The sequence below is a fragment of the Palaemon carinicauda genome, chromosome 27 (genome assembly GCF_036898095.1).
Source record: "Palaemon carinicauda isolate YSFRI2023 chromosome 27, ASM3689809v2, whole genome shotgun sequence".
Lineage (NCBI taxonomy): Eukaryota > Metazoa > Arthropoda > Malacostraca > Decapoda > Palaemonidae > Palaemon > Palaemon carinicauda.
This window is the reverse complement of record NC_090751.1, coordinates 80,312,003-80,339,314: the sequence shown is the minus strand read 5'-3', so window position 1 is coordinate 80,339,314 and position 27,312 is coordinate 80,312,003. Positions and strand designations below refer to the sequence as shown.

General features: G+C 43.4%; 1 long non-coding RNA gene across 1 annotated transcript in view; it reads left to right on the top strand.

Moving 5' to 3' along the window:
* Positions 1–2,101: 2,101 nt before the first annotated feature.
* The window catches only part of LOC137621220 (uncharacterized), an 80,513-nt gene continuing 55,302 nt past the window's right edge, over positions 2,102–27,312 (top strand). Inside the window, exon 1 of the long non-coding RNA XR_011040179.1 lies at positions 2,102–2,207. This is a non-coding gene — a long non-coding RNA (uncharacterized lncRNA). The remainder of the gene's footprint in view (positions 2,208–27,312) is intronic.

Sequence of the window (27,312 nt, the reverse complement as noted above, 5' to 3'; positions counted from 1 at the left end):
TTGGGCGCTGTTTGTATGTACATATGGTCAGTCTCTAGGGCATTGTCCTGCTCGATAGGGCAATGTCACTGTCCCTTGCCCCTGCCATTCATGAGTGGCCTTTAAACCGTTAAATGATGGGTCAGGAACCGGGTATGATAGTTCGTAGGTGAAGCCTTACCCACTAACAAAGCTCTCTCTCTCTCTCTCTCTCTCTCCTCTCTCTCTCTCTCTCTCTCTCTCTCTCTCTCTCTCTCTCTCTCATAGTTAGTTGGTTAGTGTCAGTCAATTAACTCAATCAATGAGCACCTAATGAAATTTGTAGTAATTGCCATTTAACAAGAATAGGGGAACTTATGTAGCCAATCTATTTGTACAAGTCAAAAGAACCGGTTGACTGAACTAAGACCCCGTCTCATCTTATGAAGTTTCAAAAAGTACTAGAATCTCCTTGGCCCGTTGCTCTATACACCAGACTGACTCGAGTAGTTGCATGTGAAAGGAGTTTAAAGGCCCCGCATGAATGGCAGAGGCAAGGGACAGGGGCATTTTCCTATTCAGCAGGACAATGCCCTAGACACTGACCATATATACATATGATCAGCGCCCAAGCCCCTCTCCATCCAAGCTATGACCAAGGAGGGCCAGGCAACGGCTGTTGATGAATCAGCAGATAGACTTATAAGTTTCTCAAACCCCACTCCTAGTTCACAAGGATGGTGAGATTGCAGCGACCAAAGAAACTATCGAGTTCGAGCGGGACTCGAACCCCAGTCTGGTGTTCACCAGTTAGGGACGTTACCACATGGCCTTGATGGTTAAAGAAAGAATACTTTACTTTACTTACTTACTTACTTACTTATTTACTTACTCACTTATTTACTTATTTACTTACTTACTTATTTACTTATTTACTTATTTATTTACTTATTTACATATTTACTTACTTATTTACATATTTACTTAAGTAAATAAGTACTTATTTACTTACTTATTTACTTACTTACTTATTTACTTATTTATTTACTTATTTACTTATTAATTACTTATTTAATTACTTACTTATTTACTTACTTACTTACTTACTTATTTACTTACTTATTTACTTACTTATTTACTTATTTACTTATTTATTTACTTATTTACATATTTACTTACTTATTTACATATTTACTTACTTATTTACATATTTACTTAAGTAAATAAGTACTTATTTACTTACTTATTTACTTACTTACTTATTTACTTATTTATTTACTTATTTACTTATTAATTACTTATTTAATTACTTACTTATTTACTTACTTACTTACTTACTTATTTACTTATTTATTTACTTATTTACTTATTTAATTACTTACTTATTTAATTACTTACTTACTTACTTATTTATTTACTTATTTACTTATTTAATTACTTACTTATTTACTTACTTAGTTACTTATTTGTTTACTTATTTATATGAAAGGCTGCTTTCCTGATCATATCCCGCAGGGGAATCCTGTGCCCTACAGGACCTACAAAATTAGTTTATCGTCTATAGTGCAGTGCCATGTTTCATCCCGTAGGCCTTGCTTGTTAAAATATTTCATTTAGCTTCGTTTGGTCACAATTAGGCCTAAAATATAAAAAAAAAAATGAGGTTCAAATTGTTCAACCACTGGTACCCCAATTTTTGGCTCATTATTGTGACTAGGCCTAATTTTAAATTCCACAAAGCTTCGCTATTTGTTAATTGATTGATTTAGGGGTTTCTGGCATCCTGACATTTGAGGTCATTGACGACGATATCGTTTATTGTAAATAAAAGAAAACCAATGACTCAATTAAAACCATAAAAGCAAAGACGTCATTTTAAAAGTTAAATATCTTTCAGAAGACCTTCTGAAATAAAACTTAAAAATGTCGTTATTTTTTTAGGTATTTTTTCACAAAATCGGAGTCGTTCTCAGAGTTTCTGATCATGCTGAACTCGTTTTTCAATCTGAAAATGCGATCACATGTCCCTATCCTTATCGTCTGTTAAAACTACCCAATTTTGCTAATGTACAGTCAAATACAAATGCCCTGTCGTCTCCAGTCCCCCACTGTCACCCCCAATATTTAGAGATTCCAGAATTTCAGGTGGAGAAGAGTTTGGTTGGTAGTGGGGAGGACACCAGGCAGGGGAAGTACCACTTGGTAGAGCTGTGTGTGATGGCAGGCGAAGCACAAAAAATTGTATGAAGGTAAATTCGATATAATATCATACGCTCCTGATTCTATTATTATTATATTACTTAACTTACAATTATACTTTATATTTGTTGTGTTATATGCTATACCATTCTCGCAAACAATTTGTTGACATAAATGTCGATATTTAGTTTGACAACGTATATTGTCCAGACTGAAAAAATCTCTTAAACACAAGCTAGGAGTCTCTCTCTCTCTCTCTCTCTCTCTCTCTCTCTCTCTCTCTCTCTCTCTCTCTCTCTCTCTCTCTCTCTCCCTGTTTTTTTCAGAGCTGTTACAGTGAAGGAGGCATTTTGTTTGAAAGTAATTCAGTATCGATTCATCTGTATCATAATATTTTCAGTAACAATTCCATATTATAATTAAGTTGTATAGACCTATCTGTTGTGTTATTCGATGTAACATTCTAACAGAAAAGTTATTGCCTAAAATAATGAACTTTGACATCGTTTGTAAATTATCCCGTGGCCGCGGGGACATATAAAAATTAGAATAGCGCCAACGTTATCCCTGCGTGTTGTACGAGGCGACTAAAAGGGACGGGACGAGGGGGCTGGGAACCCCCTCTCCTGTATAAAATTCCTACGAGACATCGACAAAGAGATGGAGCTGGGGGGAGAGTGACTGCTCCCCGCACTCTAGTTTTGGGGTGTTTGAATGTGCGTGAATGTAGTACGATAGAGAGTAAAAGATGTGAGATTGGAAGTATGTTTAGAAGTATAAGGATGGATGTATTGGCCTTGAGTGAGACAAAGATGAAAGGAAAAGGTCAGGTGATGTTTGGTGAAATGTCTGGTAGAGTGTCTGGGATTGAAAGGGGAAGAGCGAGAGAGGGTGTGGCGTTATTGCTGAGTGAATGGATGACAGGTAAAGTAGTGGAATGGAAGGAGATATCATCTAGGTTAATGTGGGTAAGGGTTAGGTTGGGTAGGGAATGTTGGGCGTTTGTCAGTGCGTATGGGCCAGGTAGTGAGAAAAGTGAAGAAGAGCGGAATGAGTTCTGGAATGAATTAACTAGGTGTGTAGAAGGACTGGGTAGAAGGAATTATGTAGTTGTTATGGGTGACTTAAATGCTAGAGTGGTCGCTGGAGAGGTAGAAAGTGTCATTGGGAAGTATGGCGTACCAGGTGAAAATGAGAGTGGTGAGAGACTGGTAGATATGTGTGTTGAACAAGAGATGGTTATAAGTGCTAGCTTCTTTAAAAAGAAAGATAAAAATAAGTATACATGGGTAAGAGTGGCAAATGGAGGAGTAGTAGAAAGGGCTTTAATGGATTATGTGTTGATAACTAAAAGAATGTTTGGAAGATTGAAAGCCGTGCACGTGTTTAGGGGTATGGCTAACGGTATGTCTGATCATTTTCTGGTGGAAGGAAAATTAGTTGTAGCAAAAGAGTGGGGGAATAGAGTAGGTGGATGTAAAAGGGAGGTAGTGAGGGTTGAAGAGCTAATAAAACCGGGGGTAAAAAGTAAATATCAGGAAAGGCTGAAAATGGCATATGACGAGGTGAGAGTAAGAGAAACTGGTAATTTAGAGGAGGAGTGGAAGTTAGTAAAAGAAAATTTTGTTGGGAATGCAAGTGATGTATGTGGCAAGAAGGTTGTTGGAGGCAGCATGAGGAAGGGCAGTGAATGGTGGAATGAAGGAGTGAAGGTAAAAGTGGAGGAGAAAAAGAGGGATTTTGAAGAATGGCTGCAGAGTAATAGTATAGAAAAGTATGAAAAATATAGAGAGAAAAAGGTGGAAGTAAAGCGCAAGGTATGTGAGGCAAAGAGGGCAGCTGACCTGAGGTGGAGTCAGGGATTGGGTCAGTCATATGAAGAGAATAAGAAGTTGTTTTGGAAAGAAGTGAAGAGAGTAAGGAAGGCTGGCGCAAGAATTGAAGAGACAGTGAAAGATGGAAATGGAAGGTTGTTAAAAGGAGAGGAGGCAAGGAAAAGGTGGGCGGAATATTTTGAAAGTTTGCTGAATGTTGAGGATAATAGGGAGGCAGATATAATTGCTGTTCCAGGTGTTGAGGTGCCAGTGATGGGAGATGAGAATGAGAGAGAGATTACAATAGAGGAAGTGAGGAGAGCACTAGATGAAACGAGAGTAGGAAAAGCATCTGGTATGGATGGTGTGAAAGCTGAGATGTTGAAGGAAGGGGGTGTAACTGTACTTGAATGGTTGGTGGGATTGTTTAATATGTGTTTTGTGTTGTCAATGGTACCAGTGGATTGGGTTTGTGCATGTATTGTACCACTATATAAGGGTAAGGGAGATGTGCATGAGTGTTGTAGTTCAAGAGGTATTAGTTTGTTGAGTGTAGTTGGAAAAGTGTATGGTAGAGTATTGATTAATAGGATTAAGGATAAAACAGAGAATGCAATCTTGGAAGTACAGGGTGGTTTTAGAAGAGGTAGGGGTTGTATGAATCAGATTTTTACAGTTATGCAGATATGCGAGAAATATTTAGCAAAAGGTAAGGAGGTGTAAGTTGCGTTTATGGATCTGGAGAAAGCATATGATAGAGTTGATAGGGAAGCAATGTGGAATGTGATGAGGTTATATGGAGTTGGTGGAAGGTTGTTGGAAGCAGTGAAAAGTTTCTACAAAGGTAGTAAAGCATGTGTTAGAATAGGAAATGAAGTGAGTGATTGGTTTCCGGTGAGAGTGGGGCTGAGACAGGGATGTGTGATGTCACCGTGGTTGTTTAACTTGTATGTTGATGGAGTGGTGAGAGTGTGAATGCTCGAGTGCTTGGACGAGGATTAAAACTGGTAGATGAGAATAACCATGAATGGGAGGTAAATCAGTTGTTGTTTGCGGATGATACTGTACTGGTAGCAGACACAGAAGAGAAGCTTGACCGTCTAGTGACAAAATTTGGAAGGGTGTGTGAGAGAAGGAAGTTGAGAGTTAATGTGGGTAAGAGTAAGGTTATGAGATGTACGAGAAGGGAAGGTGGTGCAAGGTTGAATGTCATGTTGAATGGAGAGTTACTTGAGGAGGTGGATCAGTTTAAGTACTTGGGGTCTGTTGTTGCAGCAAATGGTGGAGTGGAAGCAGATGTACGTCAGAGAGTGAATGAAGGTTGCAAAGTGTTGGGGGCAGTTAAGGGAGTAGTAAAAAATAGAGGGTTGGGCATGAATGTAAAGAGGGTTCTATATGAGAAAGTGATTGTACCAACTGTGATGTATGGATCGGAGTTGTGGGGAATGAAAGCGATGGAGAGACAGAAATTTAATGTGTTTGAGATGAAGTGTCTAAGGAGTATGGCTGGTGTATCTCGAGTAGATAGGGTTAGGAACGAAGTGGTGAGGGAGAGAACGGGTGTAAGAAATGAGTTAGCGGCTAGAGTGGATATGAATGTGTTGAGGTGGTTTGGCCATGTTGAGAGAATGGAGAATGGTTGTCTGCTAAAGAAGGTGATGAATGCAAGAGTTGATGGGAGAAGTACAAGAGGAAGGCCAAGGTTTGGGTGGATGGATGGTGTGAAGAAAGCTCTGGGTGATAGGAGGATAGATGTGAGAGAGGCAAGAGAGCGTGCTAGAAATAGGAATGAATGGCGAGCGATTGTGACGCAGTTCCAGTAGGCCCTGCTGCTTCCTCCGGTGCCTTAGATGACCGCGGAGGTAGCAGCAGTAGGGGACTCAGCAGTATGAAGCTTCATCTGTGGTGGATAATGTGGGAGGTTGGGCTGTGGCACCCTAGCAGTACCAGCTGAACTCGGTTGAGTCCCTGGTTAGGCTGAAGGAACGTAGAGAGTAGAGGTCCCCTTTTTGTTTTGTTTCATTGTTGGTGTCGGCTACCCCCCAAAATTGGGAGAAGTGCCTTGGTATATGGATATGGATGAAAAACCAGACTTATACACAATTCACGAGTCCAATAACAATTCATTTTCTTAAGATAGCGGATCTACAATTGGTATGTAACAATTCAGCATTATCAAGTATTTCAGGGGAATACTTGTGTTTGTGTGGGCATTCAATCATCAGAGAGTTTACGTTATATTTTCCCCTAGTTTACATCACGTAAAGTTAGGTTAGATATATTTCTGGCTTTTTTTTTTTTTTTTTGGTTCTTATTGAGGGTTTTTTTCACTTATTCAAAATACATTATTGTTTTAATTGCTACCGTAGTTTGGAATCTCGGTGGCCACAGTGCTAGATTTGCGTGTCAATTTCTGCGGGAAATTACTAAGGGTAATATCATTTTAATAATGATTATATAAACTTTATTCCTCTTATAGACATATGCAAAGTAGATACGAGAAAAGGAAACAAGGAAATAAATAAACAATGTAAGTAATAAAAAATTAAAACTAAGTATTTGAAAAGACATTAACAACATTAAAACAGATAATTCATATATAACTATAAAAAGACTTATGTCAGCCTGTTCAACATATAAACATTTATCAATTAAATAGTAATAAAGGTAACTAGAATTAATAGAGGTAATTAAATAGTAGGTTTAAGGCTACCAGGGTATTGTCTGAATATGAATAAATGTTTAAGATATATAAATTATATAACTAAATAACTTCAAATAATGAGTAATTGACCCTTACGTTTTAGGGGCGATGGATTTGGAAGAAAAGGTTTCATATATGGACAATAAGCATGGAAAATTGTGAGACAATAGTAGAGAAGTTGGGAGAGAAGTGAAGTACAGGAATTAAGAGAAAGTAAATAGAGAACAGCTGGGATTGAATAAAACATCGAGGAAAGTAAAAGAAAATTTTTATAATTGTGGGGTGGGGTAGGGCAGATGTCTCTGTCACGAGAGGGACTACCCCTATCTGTTTCCTAGTTGTGTGACGACTAGTGGTTGCAGAAGAAGACAGAGGACGATTTGCCATACGGCTGTCTTTCCTGTCTCTCTTCTGTTGCCTTACTTCCAAACTCCTGTCTTTCCTGTCTCTCTTCTGTTTCCTTACTTCCAAACTGCTGTCTTTCCTGTCTCTCTTCTGTTTCCTTACTTCCAAACTGCTGTCTTTCCTATCTGTCTTCTGTTGCCTTACTTCCAAACTGCTGTCTTTCCTGTCTCTCTTCTGTTTCCTTACTTCCAACCTGCTGTCTTTCCTGTCTCTCTTCTGTTGCCTCACTTCCAAACTGCTGTCTTTCCTCTGTCTCTTCTGTTTCCTTACTTCCAACCTGTTGTCTTTCCTATCTCTCTTCTGTTGCCTTACTTCCAAACTGCTGTCTTTCCTGTCTCTCTTCTGTTTCCTTACTTCCAACCTGCTGTCTTTCCTGTCTCTCTTCTGTTTCCTTACTTCCAACCTGTTGTCTTTCCTATCTCTCTTCTGTTGCCTTACTTCCAAACTGCTGTCTTTCCTGTCTCTCTTCTGTTGCCTTACTTCCAAACTGCTGTCTTTCCTGTCTCTCTTCTGTTTCCTTACTTCCAACCTGCTGTCTTTCCTATCTCTCTTCTGTTGCCTTACTTCCAAACTGCTGTCTTTCCTGTCTCCCTTCTGTTGCCTTACTTCCAAACTGCTGTCTTTCCTGTCTCTCTTCTGTTTCCTTACTTCCAACCTGCTGTCTTTCCTGTCTCTCTTCTGTTTCCTTACTTCCAACCTGTTGTCTTTCCTATCTCTCTTCTGTTGCCTTACTTCCAAACTGCTGTCTTTCCTGTCTCTCTTCTGTTTCCTTACTTCCAACCTGCTGTCTTTCCTGTCTCTCTTCTGTTTCCTTACTTCCAACCTGCTGTCTTTCCTGTCTCTCTTCTGTTTCCTTACTTCCAACCTGCTGTCTTTCCTGTCTCTCTTCTGTTTCCTTACTTCCAACCTGCTGTCTTTCCTGTCTCTCTTCTGTTGCCTTACTTCCGACCTGCTGTCTTTCCTGTCTCTCTTCTGTTTCCTTACTTCCAAACTGCTGTCTTCCCTGTCTCTCTTCTGTTTCCTTACTTCCAAACTGCTTTCTTTCCTGTCTCTCTTCTGTTTCCTTACTTCCAAACTGCTGTCTTTCCTGTCTCTCTTCTGTTTCCTTACTTCCAACCTGTTGTCTTTCCTATCTCTCTTCTGTTGCCTTACTTCCAAACTGCTGTCTTTCCTGTCTCTCTTCTGTTTCCTTACTTCCAACCTGCTGTCTTTCCTGTCTCTCTTCTGTTTCCTTACTTCCAACCTGTTGTCTTTCCTATCTCTCTTCTGTTGCCTTACTTCCAAACTGCTGTCTTTCCTGTCTCTCTTCTGTTTCCTTACTTCCAACCTGTTGTCTTTCCTATCTCTCTTCTGTTGCCTTACTTCCAAACTGCTGTCTTTCCTGTCTCTCTTCTGTTGCCTTACTTCCAAACTGCTGTCTTTTCTGTCTCTCTTCTGTTTCCTTACTTCCAACCTGCTGTCTTTCCTGTCTCTCCTCTGTTGCCTTACTTCCAAACTCTTGTCTTTCCTGTCTCTCTTTTGTTTCCTTACTTCCAACCTGCTGTCTTTCCTATCTCTCTTCTGTTGCCTTACTTCCGACCTGCTGTCTTTCCTGTCTCTCTTCTGTTTCCTTACTTCCAACCTGCTGTCTTTCCTGTCTCTCTTCTCTGTTTCCTTACTTCCAACCTGCTGTCTTTCCTGTCTCTCTTCTGTTTCCTTACTTCCGACCTGCTGTCTTTCCTGTCTCTCTTCTGTTGCCTTACTTCCAAACTGCTGTCTTTCCTGTCTCTCTTCTGTTTCCTTACTTCCAAACTGCTGTCTTTCCTGTCTCTCTTCTGTTTCCTTACTTCCAAACTGCTGTCTTTCCTGTCTCTCTTCTGTTGCCTTACTTCCAAACTGCTGTCTTTCCTGTCTCTCTTCTGTTTCCTTACTTCCAACCTGCTGTCTTTCCTGTCTCTCTTCTGTTGCCTTACTTCCAACCTGCTGTCTTTCCTGTCTCTCTTCTGTTTCCTTACTTCCAAACTGCTGTCTTCCCTGTCTCTCTTCTGTTTCCTTACTTCCAAACTGCTGTCTTCCCTGTCTCTCTTCTGTTTCCTTAATTCCAACCTGCTGTCTTTCCTGTCTCTCTTCTGTTGCCTTACTTCCAAACTGCTGTCTTTCCTGTCTCTCTTCTGTTTCCTTATTTCCAAACTGCTGTCTTTCCTGTCTCTCTTCGGTTGCCTTACTTCCAAACTGCTGTCTTTCCTGTCTCTCTTCTGTTGCCTTACTTCCAAACTGCTGTCTTTCCTGTCTCTCTTCTGTTGCCTTACTTCCAAACTGCTGTATTTCCTGTTTCTCTTTTGTTTCCTTACTTCCAGCCTGCTGTCTTTCCTGTCTCTCTTCTGTTGCCTTACTTCCGACCTGCTGTCTTTTCTGTCTCTCTTCTGTTGCCTTACTTCCAAACTGCTGTCTTTCCTGTCTCTCTTCTGTTTCCTTACTTCCAAACTGCTGTCTTTCCTGTCTCTCTTCTGTTGCCCTACTTCCAAACTGCTGTCTTTCCTGTCTCTCTTCTGTTTCCTTACTTCCAACCTGCTGTCTTTCCTGTCTCTCTTCTGTTGCCTTATTTCCAACCTGCTGTCTTTCCTGTCTCTCTTCTGTTGCCTTACTTCCAAACTGCTGTCTTCCCTGTCTCTCTTCTGTTTCCTTACTTCCAACCTGCTTTCTTTCCTGTCTCTCTTCTGTTGCCTTACTTCCAAACTGGTCTTTCCTGTCTCTCTTCTGTTGCCTTACTTCCAAACTGCTGTCTTTCCTGTCTCTCTTCTGTTTCCTTACTTCCAACCTGCTGTCTTTCCTGTCTCTCTTCTGTTTCCTTACTTCCAACCTGCTGTGTTTCCTGTCTCTCTTCTGTTTCCTTACTTCCGACCTGCTGTCTTTCCTGTCTCTCTTCTGTTGCCTTACTTCCGACCTGCTGTCTTTCCTGTCTCTCTTCTGTTGCCTTACTTCCAACCTGCTATCTTTCCTGTCTCTCTTCTGTTGCCTTACTTCCGACCTGCTGTCTTTCCTGTCTCTCTTCTGTTTCCTTACTTCCAACCTGCTGTCTTTCCTGTCTCTCTTCTGTTTCCTTACTTCCAACCTGCTTTCTTTCCTGTCTCTCTTCTGTTTCCTTACTTCCAACCTGCTGTCTTTCCTGTCTCTCTTCTGTTTCCTTACTTCCAACCTGCTGTCTTTCCTGTCTCTCTTCTGTTGCCTTACTTACGACCTGCTGTCTTTCCTGTCTCTCTTCTGTTGCCTTACTTCCGACCTGCTGTCTTTCCTGTCTCTCTTCTGTTTCCTTACTTCCAACCTGCTGCCTTTCCTGTCTCTCCTCTGTTGCCTTACTTCCAAACTCTTGTCTTTCCTGTCTCTCTTCTGTTTCCTTACTTCCAACCTGCTGTCTTTCCTATCTCTCTTCTGTTGCCTTACTTCCGACCTGCTGTCTTTCCTTTCTCTCTTCTGTTTCCTTACTTCCAACCTGCTGTCTTTCCTGTCTCTCTTCTGTTTCCTTACTTCCGACCTGCTGTCTTTCCTGTCTCTCTTCTGTTGCCTTACTTCCAAACTGCTGTCTTTCCTGTCTCTCTTCTGTTTCCTTACTTCCAAACTGCTGTCTTTCCTGTCTCTCTTCTGTTTCCTTACTTCCAAACTGCTGTCTTTCCTGTCTCTCTTCTGTTGCCTTACTTCCAAATTGCTGTCTTTCCTGTCTCTCTTCTGTTTCCTTACTTCCAACCTGCTGTCTTTCCTGTCTCTCTTCTGTTGCCTTACGTCCAACCTGCTGTCTTTCCTGTCTCTCTTCTGTTTCCTTACTTCCAAACTGCTGTCTTCCCTGTCTCTCTTCTGTTTCCTTACTTCCAAACTGCTGTCTTCCCTGTCTCTCTTCTGTTTCCTTACTTCCAACCTGCTGTCTTTCCTGTCTCTCTTCTGTTGCCTTACTTCCAAACTGCTGTCTTTCCGGTCTCTCTTCTGTTTCCTTACTTCCAAACTGCTGTCTTTCCTGTCTGTCTTCTGTTGCCTTACTTCCAAACTGCTGTCTTTCCTGTCTCTCTTCTGTTTCCTTACTTCCAAACTGCTGTCTTTCCTGTCTCTCTTCTGTTTCCTTACTTCCAACCTGCTGTCTTTCCTGTCTCTTCTGTTTCCTTACTTCCAACCTGCTGTCTTTCCTATCTCTCTTCTGTTGCCTTACTTCCAAACTGCTGTCTTTCCTGTCTCTCTTCTGTTTCCTTACTTCCAACCTGCTGTCTTTCCTGTCTCTCTTCTGTTTCCTTACTTCCAACCTGCTGTCTTTCCTGTCTCTCTTCTGTTTCCTTACTTCCAACCTGCTGTCTTTCCTGTCTCTCTTCTGTTTCCTTACTTCCAACCTGCTGTCTTTCCTGTCTCTCTTCTGTTGCCTTACTTCCGACCTGCTCTCTTTCCTGTCTCTCTTCTGTTGCCTTACTTCCAAACTGCTGTCTTCCCTGTCTCTCTTCTGTTTCCTTACTTCCAAACTGCTGTCTTTCCTGTCTCTCTTCTGTTTCCTTACTTCCAAACTGCTGTCTTTCCTGTCTCTCTTCTGTTTCCTTACTTCCAACCTGTTGTCTTTCCTATCTCTCTTCTGTTGCCTTACTTCCAAACTGCTGTCTTTCCTGTCTCTCTTCTGTTTCCTTACTTCCAACCTGCTGTCTTTCCTGTCTCTCTTCTGTTTCCTTACTTCCAACCTGTTGTCTTTCCTATCTCTCTTCTGTTGCCTTACTTCCAAACTGCTGTCTTTCCTGTCTCTCTTCTGTTTCCTTACTTCCAACCTGTTGTCTTTCCTATCTCTCTTCTGTTGCCTTACTTCCAAACTGCTGTCTTTCCTGTCTCTCTTCTGTTGCCTTACTTCAAAACTGCTGTCTTTCCTGTCTCTCTTCTGTTTCCTTACTTCCAACCTGCTGTCTTTCCTATCTCTCTTCTGTTGCCTTACTTCCAAACTGCTGTCTTTCCTGTCTCTCTTCTGTTGCCTTACTTCCAAACTGCTGTCTTTCCTGTCTCTCTTCTGTTGCCTTACTTCCAACCTGCTGTCTTTCCTGTCTCTCTTCTGTTTCCTTACTTCCAACCTGTTGTCTTTTCTATCTCTCTTCTGTTGCCTTACTTCCAAACTGCTGTCTTTCCTGTCTCTCTTCTGTTTCCTTACTTCCAACCTGTTGTCTTTCCTATCTCTCTTCTGTTGCCTTACTTCCAACCTGTTGTCTTTCCTATCTCTCTTCTGTTGCCTTACTTCTAAACTGCTGTCTTTCCTGTCTCTCTTCTGTTTCCTTACTTCCAACCTGCTGTCTTTCCTGTCTCTCTTCTGTTTCCTTACTTCCAACCTGTTGTCTTTCCTATCTCTCTTCTGTTGCCTTACTTCCAAACTGCTGTCTTTCCTGTCTCTCTTCTGTTTCCTTACTTCAAACCTGCTGTCTTTCCTGTCTGTCTTCTGTTTCCTTACTTCCAACCTGCTGTCTTTCCTGTCTCTCTTCTGTTTCCTTACTTCCAACCTGCTGTCTTTCCTGTCTCTCTTCTGTTTCCTTACTTCCAACCTGCTGTCTTTCCTGTCTCTCTTCTGTTTCCTTACTTCCAACCTGCTGTCTTTCCTGTCTCTCTTCTGTTTCCTTACTTCCAACCTGCTGTCTTTCCTGTCTCTCTTCTGTTTCCTTACTTCCAAACTGCTGTCTTCCCTGTCTCTCTTCTGTTTCCTTACTTCCAAACTGCTGTCTTCCCTGTCTCTCTTCTGTTTCCTTACTTCCAACCTGCTGTCTTTCCTGTCTCTCTTCTGTTGCCTTACTTCCAAACTGCTGTCTTTCCGGTCTCTCTTCTGTTTCCTTACTTCCAAACTGCTGTCTTTCCTGTCTCTCTTCTGTTGCCTTACTTCCAACCTGCTGTCTTTCCTGTCTCTCTTCTGTTTCCTTACTTCCAACCTGTTGTCTTTCCTATCTCTCTTCTGTTGCCTTACTTCCAAACTGCTGTCTTTCCTGTCTCTCTTCTGTTTCCTTACTTCCAACCTGTTGTCTTTCCTATCTCTCTTCTGTTGCCTTACTTCCAACCTGTTGTCTTTCCTATCTCTCTTCTGTTGCCTTACTTCTAAACTGCTGTCTTTCCTGTCTCTCTCCTGTTTCCTTACTTCCAACCTGCTGTCTTTCCTGTCTCTCTTCTGTTTCCTTACTTCCAACCTGTTGTCTTTCCTATCTCTCTTCTGTTGCCTTACTTCCAAACTGCTGTCTTTCCTGTCTCTCTTCTGTTTCCTTACTTCAAACCTGCTGTCTTTCCTGTCTCTCTTCTGTTTCCTTACTTCCAACCTGCTGTCTTTCCTGTCTCTCTTCTGTTTCCTTACTTCCAACCTGCTGTCTTTCCTGTCTCTCTTCTGTTTCCTTACTTCCAACCTGCTGTCTTTCCTGTCTCTCTTCTGTTTCCTTACTTCCAACCTGTTGTCTCTCCTATCTCTCTTCTGTTGCCTTACTTCCGACCTGCTGTCTTTCCTGTCTCTCTTCTGTTTCCTTACTTCCAACCTGCTGTCTTTCCTGTCTCTCTTCTGTTTCCTTACTTCCAACCTGCTGTCTTTCCTGTCTCTTCTGTTTCCTTACTTCCAACCTGCTGTCTTTCCTGTCTCTCTTCTGTTTCCTTACTTCCAACCTGTTGTCTTTCCTATCTCTCTTCTGTTGCCTTACTTCCAAACTGCTGTCTTTCCTGTCTCTCTTCTGTTGCCTTACTTCCAAACTGCTGTCTTTCCTGTCTCTCTTCTGTTTCCTTACTTCATACCTGCTGTCTTTCCTGTCTCTCCTCTGTTGCCTTACTTCCAAACTCTTGTCTTTCCTATCTCTCTTCTGTTTCCTTACTTCCAACCTGCTGTCTTTCCTATCTCTCTTCTGTTGCCTTACTTCCGACCTGCTGTCTTTCCTGTCTCTCTTCTGTTTCCTTACTTCCAACCTGCTGTCTTTCCTGTCTCTCTTCTGTTTCCTTACTTCCAACCTGTTGTCTTTCCTATCTCTCTTCTGTTGCCTTACTTCCAAACTGCTGTCTTTCCTGTCTCTCTTCTGTTGCCTTACTTCCAAACTGCTGTCTTTCCTGTCTCTCTTCTGTTTCCTTACTTCCAACCTGCTGTCTTTCCTGTCTCTCCTCTGTTGCCTTACTTCCAAACTCTTGTCTTTCCTGTCTCTCTTCTGTTTCCTTACTTCCAACCTGCTGTCTTTCCTATCTCTCTTCTGTTGCCTTACTTCCGACCTGCTGTCTTTCCTGTCTCTCTTCTGTTTCCTTACTTCCAACCTGCTGTCTTTCCTGTCTCTCTTCTCTGTTTCCTTACTTCCAACCTGCTGTCTTTCCTGTCTCTCTTCTGTTTCCTTACTTCCGACCTGCTGTCTTTCCTGTCTCTCTTCTGTTGCCTTACTTCCAAACTGCTGTCTTTCCTGTCTCTCTTCTGTTTCCTTACTTCCAAACTGCTGTCTTTCCTGTCTCTCTTCTGTTTCCTTACTTCCAAACTGCTGTCTTTCCTGTCTCTCTTCTGTTGCCTTACTTCCAAACTGCTGTCTTTCCTGTCTCTCTTCTGTTTCCTTACTTCCAACCTGCTGTCTTTCCTGTCTCTCTTCTGTTGCCTTACTTCCAACCTGCTGTCTTTCCTGTCTCTCTTCTGTTTCCTTACTTCCAAACTGCTGTCTTCCCTGTCTCTCTTCTGTTTCCTTACTTCCAAACTGCTGTCTTCCCTGTCTCTCTTCTGTTTCCTTAATTCCAACCTGCTGTCTTTCCTGTCTCTCTTCTGTTGCCTTACTTCCAAACTGCTGTCTTTCCTGTCTCTCTTCTGTTTCCTTACTTCCAAACTGCTGTCTTTCCTGTCTCTCTTCTGTTGCCTTACTTCCAAACTGCTGTCTTTCCTGTCTCTCTTATGTTGCCTTACTTCCAAACTGCTGTATTTCCTGTCTCTTTTTTGTTTCCTTACTTCCAGCCTGCTGTCTTTCCTGTCTCTCTTCTGTTGCCTTACTTCCGACCTGCTGTCTTTTCTGTCTCTCTTCTGTTGCCTTACTTTCAAACTGCTGTCTTTCCTGTCTCTCTTCTGTTTCCTTACTTCCAAACTGCTGTCTTTCCTGTCTCTCTTCTGTTGCCTTACTTCCAAACTGCTGTCTTTCCTGTCTCTCTTCTGTTTCCTTACTTCCAACCTGCTGTCTTTCCTGTCTCTCTTCTGTTGACTTACTTCCAACCTGCTGTCTTTCCTGTCTCTCTTCTGTTGCCTTACTTCCAAACTGCTGTCTTCCCTGTCTCTCTTCTGTTTCCTTACTTCCAACCTGCTGTCTTTCCTGTCTCTCTTCTGTTGCCTTACTTCCAAACTGGTCTTTCCTGTCTCTCTTCTGTTGCCTTACTTCCAAACTGCTGTCTTTCCTGTCTCTCTTCTGTTTCCTTACTTCCAACCTGCTGTCTTTCCTGTCTCTCTTCTGTTTCCTTACTTCCAACCTGCTGTCTTTCCTGTCTCTCTTCTGTTTCCTTACTTCCGACCTGCTGTCTTTCCTGTCTCTCTTCTGTTGCCTTACTTCCGACCTGCTGTCTTTCCTGTCTCTCTTCTGTTGCCTTACTTCCGACCTGCTATCTTTCCTGTCTCTCTTCTGTTGCCTTACTTCCGACCTGCTGTCTTTCCTGTCTCTCTTCTGTTTCCTTACTTCCAACCTGCTGTCTTTCCTGTCTCTCTTCTGTTTCCTTACTTCCAACCTGCTTTCTTTCCTGTCTCTCTTCTGTTTCCTTACTTCCAACCTGCTGTCTTTCCTGTCTCTCTTCTGTTTCCTTACTTCCAACCTGCTGTCTTTCCTGTCTCTCTTCTGTTGCCTTACTTCCGACCTGCTGTCTTTCCTGTCTCTCTTCTGTTGCCTTACTTCCGACCTGCTGTCTTTCCTGTCTCTCTTCTGTTTCCTTACTTCCAACCTGCTGTCTTTCCTGTCTCTCCTCTGTTGCCTTACTTCCAAACTCTTGTCTTTCCTGTCTCTCTTCTGTTTCCTTACTTCCAGCCTGCTGTCTTTCCTGTCTCTCTTCTGTTGCCTTACTTCCGACCTGCTGTCTTTTCTGTCTCTCTTCTGTTGCCTTACTTTCAAACTGCTGTCTTTCCTGTCTCTCTTCTGTTTCCTTACTTCCGACCTGCTGTCTTTCCTGTCTCTCTTCTGTTTCCTTACTTCCAACCTGCTGTCTTTCCTGTCTCTCTTCTGTTTCCTTACTTCCGACCTGCTGTCTTTCCTGTCTCTCTTCTGTTGCCTTACTTCCAAACTGCTGTCTTTCCTGTCTCTCTTCTGTTTCCTTACTTCCAAACTGCTGTCTTTCCTGTCTCTCTTCTGTTTCCTTACTTCCAAACTGCTGTCTTTCCTGTCTCTCTTCTGTTGCCTTACTTCCAAATTGCTGTCTTTCCTGTCTCTCTTCTGTTTCCTTACTTCCAACCTGCTGTCTTTCCTGTCTCTCTTCTGTTGCCTTACTTCCAACCTGCTGTCTTTCCTGTCTCTCTTCTGTTTCCTTACTTCCAAACTGCTGTCTTCCCTGTCTCTCTTCTGTTTCCTTACTTCCAAACTGCTGTCTTCCCTGTCTCTCTTCTGTTTCCTTACTTCCAACCTGCTGTCTTTCCTGTCTCTCTTCTGTTGCCTTACTTCCAAACTGCTGTCTTTCCGGTCTCTCTTCTGTTTCCTTACTTCCAAACTGCTGTCTTTCCTGTCTGTCTTCTGTTGCCTTACTTCCAAACTGCTGTCTTTCCTGTCTCTCTTCTGTTGCCTTACTTCCAAACTGCTGTCTTTCCTGTCTCTCTTCTGTTTCCTTACTTCCAACCTGCTTTCTTTCCTGTCTCTTCTGTTTCCTTACTTCCAACCTGCTGTCTTTCCTGTCTCTTCTATTTCCTTACTTCCATCCTGCTGTCTTTCCTGTCTCTCTTCTGTTGCCTTAATTCCAACCTGCTGTCTTTCCTGTCTCTCTTCTGTTTCCTTACTTCCAAACTGCTGTCTTCCCTGTCTCTCTTCTGTTTCCTTACTTCCAACCTGCTGTCTTTCCTGTCTCTCTTCTGTTGCCTTACTTCCAACCTGCTGTCTTTCCTGTCTCTCTTTTGTTGCCTTACTTCCGACCTGCTGTCTTTCCTGTCTTTCTTCTGTTTTCTTACTTCCAACCTGCTGTCTTTCCTGTCTCTCTTCTGTTGCCTTACTTCCAACCTGCTGTCTTTCCTGTCTCTCTTCTGTTGCCTTACTTCCAAACTGCTGTCTTTCCTGTCTCTCTTCTGTTTCCTTACTTCCAAACTGCTGTCTTTCCTGTCTCTCTTCTGTTGCCTTACTTCCAAACTGCTGTCTTTCCTATCTCTCTTCTGTTTCCTTACTTCCAACCTGCTGTCTTTCCTGTCTCTCTTCTGTTTCCTTACTTCCAACCTGCTGTCTTTCCTGTCTCTCTTCTGTTGCCTTACTTCCAACCTGCTGTCTTTCCTGTCTCTCTTCTTTTGCCTTACTTCCAAACTGCTGTCTTCCCTGTCTCTCTTCTGTTTCCTTACTTCCAACCTGCTGTCTTTCCTGTCTCTCTTCTGTTGCCTTACTTCCAAACTGGTCTTTCCTGTCTCTCTTCTGTTGCCTTACTTCCAAACTGCTGTCTTTCCTGTCTCTCTTCTGTTTCCTTACTTCCAACCTGCTGTCTTTCCTGTCTCTCTTCTGTTTCCTTACTTCCGACCTCCTGTCTGTCTTCTGTTGCCTTACTTCCGACCTGCTGTCTTTCCTGTCTCTTCTGTTGCCTTACTTCCGACCTACTGTCTTTCCTGTCTCTCTTCTGTTTCCTTACTTCCAAACTGCTGTCTTCCCTGTCTCTCTTCTGTTTCCTTACTTCCAAACTGCTGTCTTCCCTGTCTCTCTTCTGTTTCCTTACTTCCAAACTGCTGTCTTTCCTGTCTCTCTTCTGTTGCCTTACTTCCAAACTGTTGTCTTTCCTGTCTCTCTTCTGTTGCCTTACTTCCAAACTGTTGTCTTTCCTGTCTCTCTTCTGTTTCCTTACTTCCAAACTGCTGTCTTTCCTGTCTGTCTTCTGTTGCCTTACTTCCAAACTGCTGTCTTTCCTGTCTCTCTTCTGTTGCCATACTTCCAACCTGCTGTCTTTCCTGTCTCTCTTCTGTTTCCTTACTTCCAACCTGCTGTCTTTCCTGTCTCTTCTATTTCCTTACTTCCATCCTGCTGTCTTTCCTGTCTCTCTTCTGTTGCCTTACTTCCAACCTGCTGTCTTTCCTGTCTCTCTTCTGTTGCCTTACTTCCAACCCGCTGTCTTTCCTGTCTCTCTTCTGTTTCCTTACTTCCAACCTGCTGTCTTCCCTGTCTCTCTTCTGTTTCCTTACTTCCAACCTGCTGTCTTTCCTGTCTCTCTTCTGTTGCATTACTTCCAACCTGCTGTCTTTCCTGTCTCTCTTCTGTTGCCTTACTTCCGACCTGCTGTCTTTCCTGTCTCTCTTCTGTTTCCTTACTTCCAACCTGCTGTCTTTCCTGTCTCTCTTCTGTTGCCTTACTTCCGACCTGCTGTCTTTCCTGTCTCTCTTCTGTTGCCTTACTTCCAAACTGCTGTCTTTCCTGTCTCTTTTCTGTTTCCTTACTTCCAAACTGCTGTCTTTCCTGTCTCTCTTCTGTTGCCTTACTTCCAAACTGCTGTCTTTCCTGTCTCTCTTCTGTTTCCTTACTTCCAACCTGCTGTCTTTCCTGTCTCTCTTCTGTTTCCTTACTTCCAAACTGCTGTCTTCCCTGTCTCTCTTCTGTTTCCTTACTTCCAACCTGCTGTCTTTCCTGTCTCTCTTCTGTAGCCTTACTTCCAAACTGGTCTTTCCTGTCTCTCTTCTGTTGCCTTACTTCCAACCTGCTGTCTTTCCTGTCTCTCTTCTGTTTCCTTACTTCCAACTTGCTGTCTTTCCTGTCTCTCTTCTGTTGCCTTACTTCCGACCTGCTGTCTTTCCTGTCTCTCTTCTGTTGCCTTACTTCCAAACTGCTGTCTTCCCTGTCTCTCTTCTGTTTCCTTACTTCCAAACTGCTGTCTTACCTGTCTCTCTTCTGTTTCCTTACTTCCAAACTGCTGTCTTTCCTGTCTCTCTTCTGTTGCCTTACTTCCAAACTGCTGTCTTTCCTGTCTCTCTTCTGTTTCCTTACTTCCAACCTGCTTTCTTTCCTGTCTCTCTTCTGTTTCCTTACTTCCAAACTGCTGTCTTCCCTGTCTCTCTTCTGTTTCCTTACTTCCAAACTGCTGTCTTACCTGTCTCTCTTCTGTTGCCTTACTTCCGACCTGCTGTCTTTCCTGTCTCTCTTCTGTTTCCTTACTTCCAACCTGCTGTCTTTCCTGTCTCTCTTCTGTTTCCTTACTTCCAACCTGCTTTCTTTCCTGTCTCTCTTCTGTTTCCTTACTTCCAACCTGCTGTCTTTCCTGTCTCTCTTCTGTTTCCTTACTTCCAACCTGCTGTCTTTCCTGTCTCTCTTCTGTTGCCTTACTTCCGACCTGCTGTCTTTCCTGTCTCTCTTCTGTTGCCTTACTTCCGACCTGCTGTCTTTCCTGTCTCTCTTCTGTTTCCTTACTTCCAACCTGCTGTCTTTCCTGTCTCTCCTCTGTTGCCTTACTTCCAAACTCTTGTCTTTCCTGTCTCTCTTCTGTTTCCTTACTTCCAACCTGCTGTCTTTCCTATCTCTTTTCTGTTGCCTTACTTCCGACCTGCTGTCTTTCCTGTCTCTCTTCTGTTTCCTTACTTCCAACCTGCTGTCTTTCCTGTCTCTCTTCTGTTTCCTTACTTCCGACCTGCTGTCTTTCCTGTCTCTCTTCTGTTGCCTTACTTCCAAACTGCTGTCTTTCCTGTCTCTCTTCTGTTTCCTTACTTCCAAACTGCTGTCTTTCCTGTCTCTCTTCTGTTTCCTTACTTCCAAACTGCTGTCTTTCCTGTCTCTCTTCTGTTGCCTTACTTCCAAATTGCTGTCTTTCCTGTCTCTCTTCTGTTTCCTTACTTCCAACCTGCTGTCTTTCCTGTCTCTCTTCTGTTGCCTTACTTCCAACATGCTGTCTTTCCTGTCTCTCTTCTGTTTCCTTACTTCCAAACTGCTGTCTTCCCTGTCTCTCTTCTGTTTCCTTACTTCCAAACTGCTGTCTTCCCTGTCTCTCTTCTGTTTCCTTACTTCCAAACTGCTGTCTTCCCTGTCTCTCTTCTGTTTCCTTACTTCCAACCTGCTGTCTTTCCTGTCTCTCTTCTGTTGCCTTACTTCCAAACTGCTGTCTTTCCGGTCTCTCTTCTGTTTCCTTACTTCCAAACTGCTGTCTTTCCTGTCTGTCTTCTGTTGCCTTACTTCCAAACTGCTGTCTTTCCTGTCTCTCTTCTGTTGCCTTACTTCCAAACTGCTGTCTTTCCTGTCTCTCTTCTGTTTCCTTACTTCCAACCTGCTTCTTTCCTGTCTCTTCTGTTTCCTTACTTCCAACCTGCTGTCTTTCCTGTCTCTCTTCTGTTTCCTTACTTCCATCCTGCTGTCTTTCCTGTCTCTCTTCTGTTGCCTTACTTCCAACCTGCTGTCTTTCCTGTCTCTCTTCTGTTTCCTTACTTCCAAACTGCTGTCTTTCCTGTCTCTCTTCTGTTTCCTTACTTCCAACCTGCTGTCTTTCCTGTCTCTCTTCTGTTGCCTTACTTCCAACCTGCTGTCTTTCCTGTCTCTCTTCTGTTGCCTTACTTCCGACCTGCTGTCTTTCCTGTCTCTCTTCTGTTTCCTTACTTCCAACCTGCTGTCTTTCCTGTCTCTCTTTTGTTGCCTTACTTCCAACCTGCTGTCTTTCCTGTCTCTCTTCTGTTGCCTTACTTCCAAACTGCTGTCTTTCCTGTCTCTCTTCTGTTTCCTTACTTCCAAACTGCTGTCTTTCCTGTCTCTCTTCTGTTGCCTTACTTCCAAACTGCTGTCTTTCCTGTCTCTCTTCTGTTTCCTTACTTCCAACCTGCTGTCTTTCCTGTCTCTCTTCTGTTTCCTTACTTCCAACCTGCTGTCTTTCCTGTCTCTCTTCTGTTGCCTTACTTCCAACCTGCTGTCTTTCCTGTCTCTCTTCTGTTTGCCTTACTTCCAAACTGCTGTCTTTCCTGTCTCTCTTCTGTTTCCTTACTTCCAACCTGCTGTCTTTCCTGTCTCTCTTCTGTTGCCTTACTTCCAAACTGCTGTCTTTCCTGTCTCTCTTCTGTTGCCTTACTTCCAAACTGCTGTCTTTCCTGTCTCTCTTCTGTTTCCTTACTTCCAACCTGCTGTCTTTCCTGTCTCTCTTCTGTTTCCTTACTTCCGACCTGCTGTCTTTCCTGTCTCTTCTGTTGCCTTACTTCCACCTGCTGTCTTTCCTGTCTCTCTTCTGTTGCCTTACTTCCACCTGCTGTCTTTCCTGTCTCTCTTCTGTTTCCTTACTTCCAAACTGCTGTCTTCCCTGTCTCTCTTCTGTTTCCTTACTTCCAAACTGCTGTCTTCCCTGTCTCTCTTCTGTTTCCTTACTTCCAAACTGCTGTCTTTCCTGTCTCTCTTCTGTTGTCCTTACTTCCAAACTGCTGTCTTTCCTGTCTCTCTTCTGTTGCCTTACTTCCAAACTGTTGTCTTTCCTGTCTCTCTTCTGTTTCCTTACTTCCAAACTGCTGTCTTTCCTGTCTCTCTTCTGTTGCCTTACTTCCAAACTGCTGTCTTTCCTGTCTCTCTTCTGTTTCCTTACTTCCAACCTGCTGTCTTTCCTGTCTCTCTTCTGTTTCCTTACTTCCAACCTGCTGTCTTTCCTGTCTCTTCTATTTCCTTACTTCCATCCTGCTGTCTTTCCTGTCTCTCTTCTGTTGCCTTACTTCCAACCTGCTGTCTTTCCTGTCTCTCTTCTGTTGCCTTACTTCCAACCTGCTGTCTTTCCTGTCTCTCTTCTGTTTCCTTACTTCCAACCTGCTGTCTTCCTGTCTCTCTTCTGTTTCCTTACTTCCAACCTGCTGTCTTTCCTGTCTCTCTTCTGTTGCCTTACTTCCAACCTGCTGTCTTTCCTGTCTCTCTTCTGTTGCCTTACTTCCGACCTGCTGTCTTTCCTGTCTCTCTTCTGTTTCCTTACTTCCAACCTGCTGTCTTTCCTGTCTCTCTTCTGTTGCCTTACTTCCGACCTGCTGTCTTTCCTGTCTCTCTTCTGTTGCCTTACTTCCAAACTGCTGTCTTTCCTGTCTCTCTTCTGTTTCCTTACTTCCAAACTGCTGTCTTTCCTGTCTCTCTTCTGTTGCCTTACTTCCAAACTGCTGTCTTTCCTGTCTCTCTTCTGTTTCCTTACTTCCAACCTGCTGTCTTTCCTGTCTCTCTTCTGTTTCCTTACTTCCAAACTGCTGTCTTCCCTGTCTCTCTTCTGTTTCCTTACTTCCAACCTGCTGTCTTTCCTGTCTCTCTTCTGTTGCCTTACTTCCAAACTGGTCTTTCCTGTCTCTCTTCTGTTGCCTTACTTCCAACCTGCTGTCTTTCCTGTCTCTCTTCTGTTTCCTTACTTCCAACTGCTGTCTTTCCTGTCTCTCTTCTGTTGCCTTACTTCCGACCTGCTGTCTTTCCTGTCTCTCTTCTGTTGCCTTACTTCCAAACTGCTGTCTTTCCTGTCTCTCTTCTGTTTCCTTACTTCCAAACTGCTGTCTTTCCTGTCTCTCTTCTGTTTCCTTACTTCCAAACTGCTGTCTTTCCTGTCTCTCTTCTGTTTCCTTACTTCCAACCTGCTGTCTTTCCTGTCTCTCTTCTGTTGCCTTACTTCCAAACTGCTGTCTTTCCTGTCTCTCTTCTGTTTCCTTACTTCCAACCTGCTGTCTTTCCTGTCTCTCTTCTGTTTCCTTACTTCCAACCTGTTGTCTTTCCTGTCTCTCTTCTGTTGCCTTACTTCCAAACTGCTGTCTTTCCTGTCTCTCTTCTGTTTCCTTACTTCCAACCTGCTTGTCTTTCCTGTCTCTCTTCTGTTGCCTTACTTCCAACCTGCTGTCTTTCCTGTCTCTCTTCTGTTGCCTTACTTCCAAACTGCTGTCTTTCCTGTCTCTCTTCTGTTTCCTTACTTCCAACCTGCTGTCTTTCCTGTCTCTCTTCTGTTTCCTTACTTCCAAACTGCTGTCTTTCCTGTCTCTCTTCTGTTGCCTTACTTCCAACTGCTGTCTTTCCTGTCTCTCTTCTGTTTCCTTACTTCCAACCTGCTGTCTTTCCTGTCTCTCTTCTGTTTCCTTACTTCCAACCTGCTGTCTTTCCTATCTCTCTTCTGTTGCCTTACTTCCAAACTGCTGTCTTTCCTGTCTCTCTTCTGTTTCCTTACTTCCAACCTGCTGTCTTTCCTGTCTCTCTTCTGTTGCCTTACTTCCAACCTGCTGTCTTTCCTGTCTCTCTTCTGTTGCCTTACTTCCAAACTGCTGTCTTTCCTGTCTCTCTTCTGTTTCCTTACTTCCAAACTGCTGTCTTTCCTGTCTCTCTTCTGTTTCCTTACTTCCAAACTGCTGTCTTTCCTGTCTCTCTTCTGTTGCCTTACTTCCAAACTGCTGTCTTTCCTGTCTCTCTTCTGTTTCCTTACTTCCAACCTGCTGTCTTTCCTGTCTCTCTTCTGTTTCCTTACTTCCAACCTGCTGTCTTTCCTGTCTCTCTTCTGTTTCCTTACTTCCAACCTGCTGTCTTTCCTGTCTCTCTTCTGTTTCCTTACTTCCAACCTGCTGTCTTTCCTGTCTCTCTTCTGTTTCCTTACTTCCAACCTGCTGTCTTTCCTGTCTCTCTTCTGTTGCCTTACTTCCAAACTGCTGTCTTTCCTGTCTCTCTTCTGTTTCCTTACTTCCAACCTGCTGTCTTTCCTGTCTCTCTTCTGTTTCCTTACTTCCAAACTGCTGTCTTTCCTGTCTCTCTTCTGTTTCCTTACTTCCAACCTGCTGTCTTTCCTGTCTCTCTTCTGTTTCCTTACTTCCAACCTGCTGTCTTTCCTGTCTCTCTTCTGTTTCCTTACTTCCAACCTGCTGTCTTTCCTGTCTCTCTTCTGTTGCCTTACTTCCAACCTGCTGTCTTTCCTGTCTCTCTTCTGTTGCCTTACTTCCAAACTGCTGTCTTTCCTGTCTCTCTTCTGTTTCCTTACTTCCAAACTGCTGTCTTTCCTGTCTCTCTTCTGTTGCCTTACTTCCAAACTGCTGTCTTTCCTGTCTCTCTTCTGTTTCCTTACTTCCAACCTGCTGTCTTTCCTGTCTCTCTTCTGTTTCCTTACTTCCAACCTGCTGTCTTTCCTGTCTCTCTTCTGTTTCCTTACTTCCAACCTGCTGTCTTTCCTGTCTCTCTTCTGTTTCCTTACTTCCAACCTGCTGTCTTTCCTGTCTCTCTTCTGTTGCCTTACTTCCAAACTGCTGTCTTTCCTGTCTCTCTTCTGTTTCCTTACTTCCAAACTGCTGTCTTTCCTGTCTCTCTTCTGTTTCCTTACTTCCAAACTGCTGTCTTTCCTGTCTCTCTTCTGTTGCCTTACTTCCAAACTGCTGTCTTTCCTGTCTCTCTTCTGTTTCCTTACTTCCAACCTGCTGTCTTTCCTGTCTCTCTTCTGTTGCCTTACTTCCAACCTGCTGTCTTTCCTGTCTCTCTTCTGTTTCCTTACTTCCAAACTGCTGTCTTTCCTGTCTCTCTTCTGTTTCCTTACTTCCAAACCTGCTGTCTTTCCTGTCTCTCTTCTGTTTCCTTACTTCCAACCTGCTGTCTTTCCTGTCTCTCTTCTGTTTCCTTACTTCCAAACTGCTGTCTTTCCTGTCTCTCTTCTGTTTCCTTACTTCCAAACTGCTGTCTTTCCTGTCTCTCTTCTGTTGCCTTACTTCCAAACTGCTGTCTTTCCTGTCTCTCTTCTGTTTCCTTACTTCCAACCTGCTGTCTTTCCTGTCTCTCTCTGTTTCCTTACTTCCAACTGCTGTCTTTCCTGTCTCTTCTGTTTCCTTACTTCCAAACCTGCTGTCTTTCCTGTCTCTCTTCTGTTGCCTTACTTCCAACCTGCTGTCTTTCCTGTCTCTCTTCTGTTTCCTTACTTCCAAACTGCTGTCTTCCTGTCTCTCTTCTGTTTCCTTACTTCCAACCTGCTGTCTTTCCTGTCTCTCTTCTGTTGCCTTACTTCCAACCTGCTGTCTTTCCTGTCTCTCTTCTGTTGCCTTACTTCCAACCTGCTGTCTTTCCTGTCTCTCTTCTGTTTCCTTACTTCCAACCTGCTGTCTTTCCTGTCTCTCTTCTGTTGCCTTACTTCCAACCTGCTGTCTTTCCTGTCTCTCTTCTGTTGCCTTACTTCCAAACCTGCTGTCTTTCCTGTCTCTCTTCTGTTTCCTTACTTCCAACCTGCTGTCTTTCCTGTCTCTCTTCTGTTGCCTTACTTCCAAACCTGCTGTCTTTCCTGTCTCTCTTCTGTTGCCTTACTTCCAACCTGCTGTCTTTCCTGTCTCTCTTCTGTTGCCTTACTTCCAACCTGCTGTCTTTCCTGTCTCTCTTCTGTTGCCTTACTTCCAAACTGCTGTCTTTCCTGTCTCTCTTCTGTTTCCTTACTTCCAACCTGCTGTCTTTCCTGTCTCTCTTCTGTTCCTTACTTCCAACCTGCTGTCTTTCCTGTCTCTCTTCTGTTTCCTTACTTCCAACCTGTGTCTTTCCTGTCTCTCTTCTGTTGCCTTACTTCCAAACTGCTGTCTTTCCTGTCTCTCTTCTGTTGCCTTACTTCCAAACTGCTGTCTTTCCTGTCTCTCTTCTGTTGCCTTACTTCCAACCTGCTGTCTTTCCTGTCTCTCTCTGTTGCCTTACTTCCAAACTCTTGTCTTTCCTGTCTCTCTTCTGTTTCCTTACTTCCAACCTGCTGTCTTTCCTGTCTCTCTTCTGTTGCCTTACTTCCAACCTGCTGTCTTTCCTGTCTCTCTTCTGTTTCCTTACTTCCAACCTGCTGTCTTTCCTGTCTCTCTTCTGTTTCCTTACTTCCACCTGCTGTCTTTCCTGTCTCTCTTCTGTTGCCTTACTTCCAAAATGCTGTCTTTCCTGTCTCTCTTCTGTTTCCTTACTTCCAAACTTCTGTCTTTCCTGTCTCTCTTCTGTTTCCTTACTTCCAAACTGCTGTCTTTCCTGTCTCTCTTCTGTTGCCTTACTTCCAAACTGCTGTCTTTCCTGTCTCTCTTCTGTTTCCTTACTTCCAACCTGCTGTCTTTCCTGTCTCTCTTCTGTTGCCTTACTTCCAACCTGCTGTCTTTCCTGTCTCTCTTCTGTTTCCTTACTTCCAAACTGCTGTCTTTCCTGTCTCTCTTCTGTTTCCTTACTTCCAACCTGCTGTCTTTCCTGTCTCTCTTCTGTTTCCTTACTTCCAAACTGCTGTCTTTCCTGTCTCTCTTCTGTTTCCTTACTTCCAAACTGCTGTCTTTCCTGTCTCTCTTCTGTTGCCTTACTTCCAAACTGCTGTCTTTCCTGTCTCTCTTCTGTTGCCTTACTTCCAAACTGCTGTCTTTCCTGTCTCTCTTCTGTTTCCTTACTTCCAAACTGCTGTCTTTCCTGTCTCTTCTGTTTCCTTACTTCCAACCTGCTGTCTTTCCTGTCTCTCTTCTGTTTCCTTACTTCCAACCTGCTGTCTTTCCTGTCTCTCTTCTGTTTCCTTACTTCCAACCTGCTGTCTTTCCTGTCTCTCTTCTGTTTCCTTACTTCCAAACTGCTGTCTTTCCTGTCTCTCTTCTGTTGCCTTACTTCCAAACTGCTGTCTTTCCTGTCTCTCTTCTGTTTCCTTACTTCCAACCTGCTGTCTTTCCTGTCTCTCTTCTGTTGCCTTACTTCCAACCTGCTGTCTTTCCTGTCTCTCTTCTGTTGCCTTACTTCCGACCTGCTGTCTTTCCTGTCTCTCTTCTGTTTCCTTACTTCCAGCCTGCTGTCTTTCCTGTCTCTCTTCTGTTGCCTTACTTCCGACCTGCTGTCTTTCCTGTCTCTCTTCTGTTGCCTTACTTCCAAACTGCTGTCTTTCCTGTCTCTCTTCTGTTTCCTTACTTCCAAACTGCTGTCTTTCCTGTCTCTCTTCTGTTGCCTTACTTCCAAACTGCTGTCTTTCCTGTCTCTCTTCTGTTTCCTTACTTCCAACCTGCTGTCTTTCCTGTCTCTCTTCTGTTGCCTTACTTCCAACCTGCTGTCTTTCCTGTCTCTCTTCTGTTGCCTTACTTCCAACCTGCTGTCTTTCCTGTCTCTCTTCTGTTGCCTTACTTCCAAACTGCTGTCTTCCTGTCTCTCTTCTGTTTCCTTACTTCCAACCTGCTGTCTTTCCTGTCTCTCTTCTGTTGCCTTACTTCCAAACTGCTGT